This window comes from Cupressus sempervirens, chromosome 8 (genome assembly GCF_028749045.1).
Source record: "Cupressus sempervirens isolate cs-2001-9-10 chromosome 8, ASM2874904v1, whole genome shotgun sequence".
NCBI classification, from domain to species: domain Eukaryota; kingdom Viridiplantae; phylum Streptophyta; class Pinopsida; order Cupressales; family Cupressaceae; genus Cupressus; species Cupressus sempervirens.
Window position 1 is genome coordinate 375,899,066 of NC_143125.1, and position 10,133 is coordinate 375,909,198.

At 36.3% G+C, this 10,133-nt stretch overlaps 1 pseudogene; it reads right to left on the reverse strand.

Annotated features, from left to right (window-relative positions):
- Nucleotides 1-5,647: 5,647 nt before the first annotated feature.
- LOC149542876 (uncharacterized) lies at nucleotides 5,648-6,004 on the reverse strand (annotated as a pseudogene).
- Between the last annotated feature and the right edge of the window lie 4,129 nt (nucleotides 6,005-10,133).

The window sequence follows — 10,133 nt, forward strand, 5'->3', positions numbered from 1 at the left end:
AGGCCAACCAAAAGGAAAGTGACGCTACAGAAACCCTGCAGGCAATGGAAAAGAAGGGACACTAGTCTGCCCGCCAAGCTTTGTTCCTGGCCTTTGTTTCTCAGGCTTCGGGCCTTTTTGTTTCTAGCCTTTTGAGGCAGCTTTTGTTTTTTCTGTCTTTTCTGCTTTAAGTCATTTTATGTTGTAAAACTTTTGGTTTCAGGATCCCTGTAAAACCTATTTTCCTAATCAAAAACATTATGTTTAATCATCATTTAAACCATTCCATTATACTAACAACTTGCCTCAATCACAAAACACACTAGTATGTTCTCTGTGATATTATCCCTTGTATGTACTACCAGAGGTTCGAGATGAATGTGATAGAGTCACAACACACAACTAGGTAGTAGTAAAACACTTTCAAAATACTCATCATGAACCAAAAAAAAGCTCAAATGGGGAAATTGTCAACTCCAACAATAAATTATGAAAGAGCTCATTTCAACAATAAGTCAAGTGTGACAAAAACCATAAGGAGAGTAATAGATAAATTTGATGACTATTCCAAGAAAGGAAAATACTAAAAACCAATGCTAACCCAAAAACATGAGGAAAGTACCTCCAGCCAATTAAAATAAGCCATCAATCAAATCACATTACATGTGATGACTGGAAACACTCACACAAGAGGGATAAATCACCACACAATGTTAAGGACTACATTATCCTAGTAGTGTTAGAGAACACATTCACACACATCAAGCAATAAACCATCAATAACCTCATGCATATCCAGACTACAATAATTTCTTTAAATATTTTCCATGCAATGCAACATTTAGATATCCATTAATTTTAAGACAATTTCCACAAGCTTAAGAAGAAATTAGTTTGAGGACTTAATTCATTAACCCAAAGGATATAATGAAAAACCTACTTCTTTGCATTGATTCCCAATAAACACTCATTTCTCAATGAAAGAAAACATTTCATTACTATATTGATGTAACACAGAATCACGAATAAGATTCATTTATTTAATTACAAACATGAGAGAACAGGGAAAACAATGCACCTTACTCCACAAGGAGAAATAGAAGAGACACTCAAGGCCAGCACATGGACACTAATCAGTGGCTCCATCCAATAGGGTCACACAAGTAACCAACCAAACTAAGGCACATTGATTTCATCTATAAAACAAGGAAAGGCTCACTTCCTTCTCCTAACGTTGCTCTAGTCACATCTACTAGACAAGAAAGTCCATCCTAGATAGATACCTAAGCAAAAAAGATCACGAGTTCTCAAAGAGGCACTTACACTCGCACAGTCACGGCATCAACCATATAGGCAACATATACACAAAGATCCCAATTTTTTAACCTGCCTCTGATACCAGATGTAATGCCCCACTTGAAGATCCTTGAAACACAAGGATAAAACATGCACTGAATAATTTTTTGCTTAAGATTAGTTACTAAACAAAAACATAAAGTAACCAAGTACAAGAGTGAAGCATCAACACAAGATGATGAGAATAGGGGACATGGAAAGACTCACATATTCACCTACACCAACAAAAGTCTTACATAACACTTCCAAAGATCTTCAAGCTCAAACCGCAACTCACAAACCAAGACCACACGAATCATGAGAATAATACCAAGGGGAAGTTCTCATTCAATCCCAAAGTAAAAGCTCCTAGCATGGTTAGACATACAAGTCCATATCCACTAATCATATTATAATCAAGAATCACAAGGAGAGACCAACAATGGTCATGTAGAAGATGAGAGCTCAAAGTTACATCTACTCATATAATAGACACCAAGTTGAAAGATAATGTTGACTCTTGAAACTTGGCTAAGTATGAAATCCTAAAGCCCTAAAACTTGGCTAAGTCTGAAATCCTGAAGTCGTGAAATTTGGCTAAGTCTGAATTTTTGAAGCCCTAAAATTTCTTAGAATCTTTATCTTAACTCAAAGAGGTCTGAATCCTATCTCAAATGAATCATTGCATATATTAAAATATATCTTAAGTATAAGAAACTTATACTTTAAAAATATATTTTAAACCCTATAGAAAATTAATTTTCAACTAAGAAGGTGTGAAACCAATAGGGTATCCAAAAACAACTTCCAAACTATCCTCAACCAAGCCTAAATGCCCTATGTTTCTTGCATGAGGAAGTGCACTGGTCTCTAGTCTTGTGTAAGACTTTGCATCATTGTGCACGAGAAAGTGCACCACTCTGCACAAGGATTTGCGGCATGTCATGTGAAGAAGTACACACTCTATGCAAGGGAGTACTTGCTTGCATGAGGGAGAATGTATATCTACATGAGACAATACATTCTCATGCAAGGAACTACCCTTCCCATGCGAGGAATACCAACAACATGAAAACAAGGCAAGAAGAAAAAGCATAAAAATGTGAAACCTCCACACTGGGGAGTATTGGATCCATGTAATTTGAGGAATGATCACTTTAGAGCATAGAAGAGATCAAAAACATCTTATAACATATAATCCATAACATCTAATGTAATCATGCAGAAAGAAACATCATAAGAAACATAAATGTGCATAAATTAAGCATCAAATAAAGGAAAGCATAAACATCTAAGCACCAACACAACTAAAACTCATGCTTCCAAAATTCCAACTAGATAGTCAAAGCTTTCTTATGAGGGTGTCACTGCTACAACATAAGTAACATCATAAGAACAAGAAGATCTAACATGCTAATCCATATAAGCGTAGATACTCCAACTAATAGTGAATCACATTATCTAATCATAGGTTATAACATCATAATAAGGAATGCATCAATGAAACTAACATCATCTAAACATGATATCCATACATTCCAATTAAAGCATAAATCACAAGGAAATGTAGTCTGAAAAACCCAAAATACCAAGTGTAACATCAAGCATCAGTCTCAACTACAAATAAACCGTCTCTGTACACTTGTCACCAACAGTGGTATAGGCAACTATGCCTCCCAACCACATGAAACCTGTAGGTCCACTCCTATTGTGTTGATGGAGATAATGATCCAGCCATAAACACACATAAAGAAAACATCTATGGCTAACACTCACACAAGACAGTAAAGAGGACTACAACCAAGATCATGAGACAATGAAAGTGGATTAGGTCTTGGTTAGACACTCTATGGGTCAAATATGTAGGAACTCACTAGAGGGTAAATTACTTGGCATTGATTAGCCCAAGCTAGTATTGGCACATCAACTCCCCAATAGGAGGCACGCATCCTGGCAGCATCAACTCCCATGAGGACGTGTACATCCTATGTCTTCAGACCTAACTGGGTGCTCACATAACATTTTATTATCTTAATTTTATTACCCAATTAATTTATTTAGTTATCACTTGTTTAAAACTTCTTCATGCCAACCCTCTGGAAAATAGTCACCAAAGTTGCGAGAGAAGCCCGTCCATGCTACCCTACATACCCATGCCCATCACATGATGAGTGCCCGTGGGCATGCATATTCCCTACCCAACCCCAATGAACATAACTCCATCAAAATACAATCGAGATTTTAGGCTCCACAAGTCACCCAATAAATACATGTGCACATGCTTGTGTGTGGTGCACCACCATCACAAAGATCATGAAACAAGGGATACAAGCTCAAGAGTATAGATATGGAATACATCCCAATGAAACATAAAAAGTACAATAGTGATTTGACTAACATCGTATAGATAATCTAAGTCCAAGACCAACATCATGTCAAGAAAACCTGAGAAAACTAGGTGGCACACAAATTGAGGTGAAAACCTCCCAAAAACCAATGTTGACAAAAATCAACAAAAATAAAACTCTTTCACCCCAAGGATGAATAAGTCACAAAAATTCAATAAAATTTAGGTTTGAACACTGTGTGAAAATATGACCAGCATAACGACATGAAACTCCAAACCCTCATCCCAAAAATCATGGAAATGTTTATACCCGACCAATCGGGCAGAACTAGCAATCAGAAATAGAGGGGAACACTAGTTCTCAACCTCCTAACATATAACTACCAAAAATGGAAGCTGAAACAAAACTAAAACATAAAAAAAAAGAGCCATACCTGATAGCCAAAAGGACAAAAATAGGAATCAGTCAAATAAAATAGATATCATGTAGAAGCTACCGAAAGTCGTGTCAATCCAAGGTCTCCCCGAGCTAGATCCAACAAGACCAATCTTGTGAAGATCCCACACCCGTAGCTCCTACAAAAAATAGAAGCACAATCCTATAGAAGAGGATTTGGAAATTTGCTCTCAAATTCTATTTTCCATAAGTGAGAAGTGAGGAATAAAATTCCTCTTTGAATACTTGTTCACTTTTTGAGTGAATAATAGATTAGGGAAAATAACCAAGTCACTTAGTTAAACCCTAATTCAACCCAAATGAAAATAGATTATTCCACGTAATTGGAATTCAATTATGGCAAAGCTTTTAGGAATTAAATTAAATAAGATAAAGCCCAAAATTCCCTTAAACCAAAATCAAAAAATTCCTTAACAACTTTTGTGACAACTATGAACCTCTAAATGCACACACTCATGGGTCTAATCACATAATGCAAATGAGTCTGGATTTATTAAACTAGCATAAGGTTTAATTTAAATAATTAAATATGATTCGTTGACCAGACAAGAATGACATTGGTTAAATATGAACAATTGAATCGCTAACTCCACGTGCCAATGCTACAGACATAAATCTTGCACACTAAACAACACAATCAAGTGAAATTGTATATAATAATATATCTGAAGCAATAAATGCATTAAATCCTCTAGTTTAACCATTTATTCAATCTCATTAAAATCATCTACTTAAATAGCTTATTTTGAATAAATTACTAAAATGAACAAGGTAAATATCAATAGCACATAACCAATGAATCCAACATGGAAAATTTATTTCTAATTATTTAAGAATTTAATAATGGTTTTTTAAACAACATAAAAAGTCACTTAAAACACATAAGTGAACATGGTCAAATACATGACTAACCACTGCTATAGGAACCTAGTCCAGTTTAGTAGGGTAATAATACATCATGCAATCTTTGCATATAGCTCAAGGTAACCACATAACAACATCATGATACCATAGTAATCCTGGTAATCACTAGCACAAACCTTAGTGAAACCATCAAACACACCATAATCTCATAAATCAGCAATGACATAATCAAAGCAACTGATACAATAGCATAAATCTAATTGCATCAAGGGTGTAGACCACTCATGGTCCCAATCATGATCACTTCACAAAGAAAGATCAACAAGGTTGCATCCATCATGGTGACTTATAGAAATTAAATGGGAGAGGCACTACAAAAGATACATGTGATCTAAAAGAATTCTCTAAGGAAGAATTGTTATTTATGTTCATTCTAGATTCATGAGATAAAAGTGACCCCATTAACTCATCAATAGAGAGTATTGCCAAATCCTTAGATTCATCAATTGCAATAACAATGGCATCAAATTTTCTAGGAAAACTATGAAGTAACTTTTCAACAACTTTTTGATCAATCAAATCATCACCATATGATATAATATGATTAACCACATTCAAAAAATTGATCAATTGAGTCTAAATCTTTCAAACACAAATTTTCAAAATCACGCCTTAAAGTTTGTAGTTTTGCTAACTTTTGATGTCACTTGATATGTTGTTTCTAAAATATCCCATGCAATCTTAGACTTTTTAGTTGTAGAAACCTTAGGAAAAATCGATTCATCTAAAGATTGTTGAATTAGAAACAGTTATTTAGCATCCTTTTTCCTATTATCTTGTAATTTATCTTTTGCATCTTGTGATAATGAAGACTCATCTTGTGGTTCATAAAAACCCTTTTCAATAAGATCCCATATGCCTTGAGAACAAAATAATGTTTTCATTTTTATAGCCCAAAATTCATAATTTTTACCAGAAAATATCAGAATTTGTAGTAGAGTTATACTACTCCCTGATGCCATATAAATGGTCATAGATTACAACTATGGTTTACAATTTGAAATTTTGTTTTACAAAGCAAATATACCAATCAAGTCTAAGCTAATGAAGTATAGCTTACACAAATGACAATATAATGCTTATTTTCCTCTTTTAAAAAATATTTTCTCATTAGACTTCAATCTTTGAAATCAGCTCATACCTTCTCTCAAATATTAAACTGGCAATCTTTGCAAATTTAGATGCTTGGATTTCCAAACATTGAGAACCAATCAAAACTGATATAGTTATGGTTTACCTTGTGGCAAGGGGTTGTTTTATTGTAAAATTTGCAAATGTTGCAAATTGGAAAACCATTATGTGTAGTTTTTTCTCTTGGCAAGAGAGGTTCCCTCTGATGGCCAAACCTTGGTATTAGAGATTTGATCTGGCTACTAAATCCTTTAATAAGATACCTTTATGAGTAAGATTGTTGAATCTTCCCCTTCACTTTTAGCTAGATTAAGTCTTGGAGGCTGTGGGGGAGGTCATTGGGGATTTCTAGATGGTTGATTTGGAGTCTTTTGAGATGACGTATGCTTGCATTCTTATGGAGCTTGATGTCTCCAAGGGTCTCCCTAAACAGATTACTTTGGCTTCTCCAAATGGTTCTTAGACTAGTCATCTCGTTGTGCAATGTTCCTCTAATAAGGTTAGCTCAAAGAAATCACCTTCATGATGGTTGGGGGCTTTGTACCATCACTATATGGTTCAAAAAGTTTCCAAGGAAATGGATGAGGTGGATAACTCATCTCATAATGATCTTTCTTTGGCAGATGATATTATTGTTGTCTTTGATGATACGGATGATGTCTCTAAGGCGGCTTTGGTTCAGAATGTTAAAGTTGTCTCTTCTTTTGTTGCTAACTCTATCTTGAACATTGTTGTTGGCTTTGATTCAACTGTCTTATCTCCTATTGTTGTGGACATTGAGGTCCATGTTTCTTTTGTGAGGGTTTCGAGGGTTAGCAGTGATGTTACCCATTTCCTCCCTATGGAACTCTTGTGGTTTGCCCTAGTTCTTCAAGTTTATCTTTGGATTGGTAGATGGCTTCTAAAAAGGTGGAGGATGGATGGACATCAATTAAAGGGAAAAAAATTAAAATCCTCCAAACCTTCTTTTGATATGTCTTTATATTCTCAAAAGACTGGACCAAAATATAAATCTTGATGGTCTTTTGTTTTTTTTGGGCAAGTTTTTTGCCCTCTTGTTGGGAACTATGGTGTGTCCCCGTAGTTTGACAGGTGGTGTTCCATAATTGTATTAAGATTCTTCATTGATATATCTTTCTTGTCTCTTTGTACAAGGTTTTAGGTCCTTTCAAAACTTGATTTTACTTAATCAAAGAATTAAATTGGCAGCATCTTTGTATCAACTTGACTCTACCTTTACAAGCTTACTTATCTACAATCAACAAAGCATTAGAAACTTGATTTAACTACTATATTATTCCTCAAAACCAACAAATATTTTTCCTCACTCAGTCTCTTCAAGCTCTAAGACCAATTCAAAGGCAAATAGAAAGATAAATACACAAGAAAATAAAACTAATTTTATTACCTTGTTGCCTTACAGAATGCATTACATAATCCCTCGATTTATAAAGGTCTAAGAATTTTTTTTAATACAAAATACATTTATTACATATATTATATTATTAAATCCCACAATTGGGAAAGTAGCAGCAATGGGCATGTAATGCCCCGCCCGGAGATCCTTGGAAACAAGGATTCAAATCAAGCCAAGATATTTTTTTTTTTTACAAGTATGAATGCACAAGACAACATCATACAGGGATCACAAAGATCGCAATGGAAGACTTCAACACAATCCCGGCAACCAACGAATCTCCAAACGCCACTACCCAACTGATACACCCAAACAAAATCCAACAACCACCACAACAAGATGAGGGCACAAGAAAAGACCACTCATCAACAAAACACCAAGCTAGGGTAAAATGTAGAATCCCAAAATTTGGCTAAGCCTGAAATCTTGAAGCCCTGAAAATTGGCTAAGTCTGGATTTCTGAAGCCTTGAAATTTCTTAGAATCCATAACTTATCTCTGAGAGGTCTGAAAACTATCTCAAACGATTTGTCGCATATCTTAAAATATATCTTAAGTATAAGGATTTAAATATACGTCAACTTATACTTAAACGATATATTTTAAACCCCAAGAGACTAAAACAGAAACACAAAAACTTGATTTCAAGAGAAACTGACAGAATTCAAAATGCAACAGCATAGGGTTGAAGAACGCCCAAAAGGGTATCCAAAACCACTCTCAAAAAGATCGGATCACTAAGAAAAGTGCCCGCTGATGGCACGCGCAGGTTTTTCACAAAAATCGTGTGACACTTTTTACTAAGGGAGAGCGATACTTCTCCTTAAGGTGTGCGACACTCTTCTAGTGTCGTACGACATTTCTCAAGAAGGCATGTGACACTTTTCAGCATCGTACAACATTTCTCAAGAAGGCATGCGACACTCTTCCAGTGTCATACGACATTTTTCAAGAAGTCGTACGATACTTTACAGTGTCGTATGACATAGTTTGCATGGGCGTGCGATACATTTTAAAGTGTCGCACCATACTGAACAAATATTGCCCATAGAAACACGAAAACACTCCCAGAAGCAAAAAGGACCAAAATAGAGCAAAGAACCTCCACACCAAGGAGTACCGAATCCACAAAGGCTCGAGGAATGAACACTCGAGTGCAAGAACAACACAGAATGAAGAACATCAAACCATCTAAACTATAGCAGCAAAGAACATGCTGAATATAAACATCGCAGAGATCAAAAGCAACATTTCAGAACTAAACAACCAAATAAGTGTGCGGTTCCTCCCAACCGTCAATAGCATCATAAGACCATCGTGGATCCTAGCAATCCCCCGCGCGTAACATCCCAAGCCACCAACCAAATCGTTGGTACTGTCGTAATAGGGATATCACTACTAAAACATGCAACAATATAAGCATAAGAAAATCTAACATGCTAGTAGTAAAGCATAAGATAATCCTACAGTAGATAACATCTCCTATTACATGCTAAAACACAATAAGCAACAGATATAGTACTAAATCAAATAATATCATCTAATCATATGCTAAACATCATGATAAGGGAATGCGTCAAGTAAACTAACATCATCTAAACATGATATCCAAGCATTCCAATGAAAGCATAAATCACAAGAAAGCATACTTTGGAACCCGAAGTACCAAGTGAAAACATCCAGCAACGGTTGCACAAGGATAAGAGACCATCTCTATACACCAGTCCCTAGCAGTGGTGAAAGTAGCTACACCTCCCACCCACGTGGCACCCGTAGGTCCACATCCGTCGTGCTGATGGAGATAATAATCCAACCACAAACACACATAAAACACAACATCCATGGCTAACACTCACGCCAGACAATATGATGGCTGAACCAAGAACCTAAGACAATGCAAGGAGTACAGGTCCTGGTCAGATGCTCAATAGGCTACTAAGTAGGGGCTAACATCATGGAGAGTCGCTTGGCATCCAAAAGCCCAAGCTAGTATAGGTAGCTACTCTTCTCGACAGAAGGCGCACAACCTAGTGCAGCAACTCTTCACGACGGAAGGCGCACAACCCAGGGCAACTACTCTTCTCGACAAAAGGCGCACAACCCACACATTTTATTATCACTTATATAAAACTTCCTCTGCCAACCGGGAAGTAGTCACCAGGTTATAGGATAGAAGCCCCCTCCATATGCTACCCTACCCTACTCATGCTCATCCTACGACAAGTGCCCATGGGCATGCATACTCCCATCCCAACCCCAATGATCATGACTTTCGAAAGTACCATAGAATATCGAGCCTCGCAAGTCACTCGACAAATGTACACGGACGTACTCGTGTGTGGCGCACCACCATCACGAAGATCATAACAAAAAGGACAGGAATGAGAACACAATGCAAAGAAAACACCCAACTGAAAGCAACATGAGAAGGATGGATTCTACACGAATCCCAAAGCTGATAAAACCATACATCATGAAATCACTCAATCGGCCTCAATCCGAGAGTATGGATTCTACACGAATCCCAATGATGTAACAAGACCA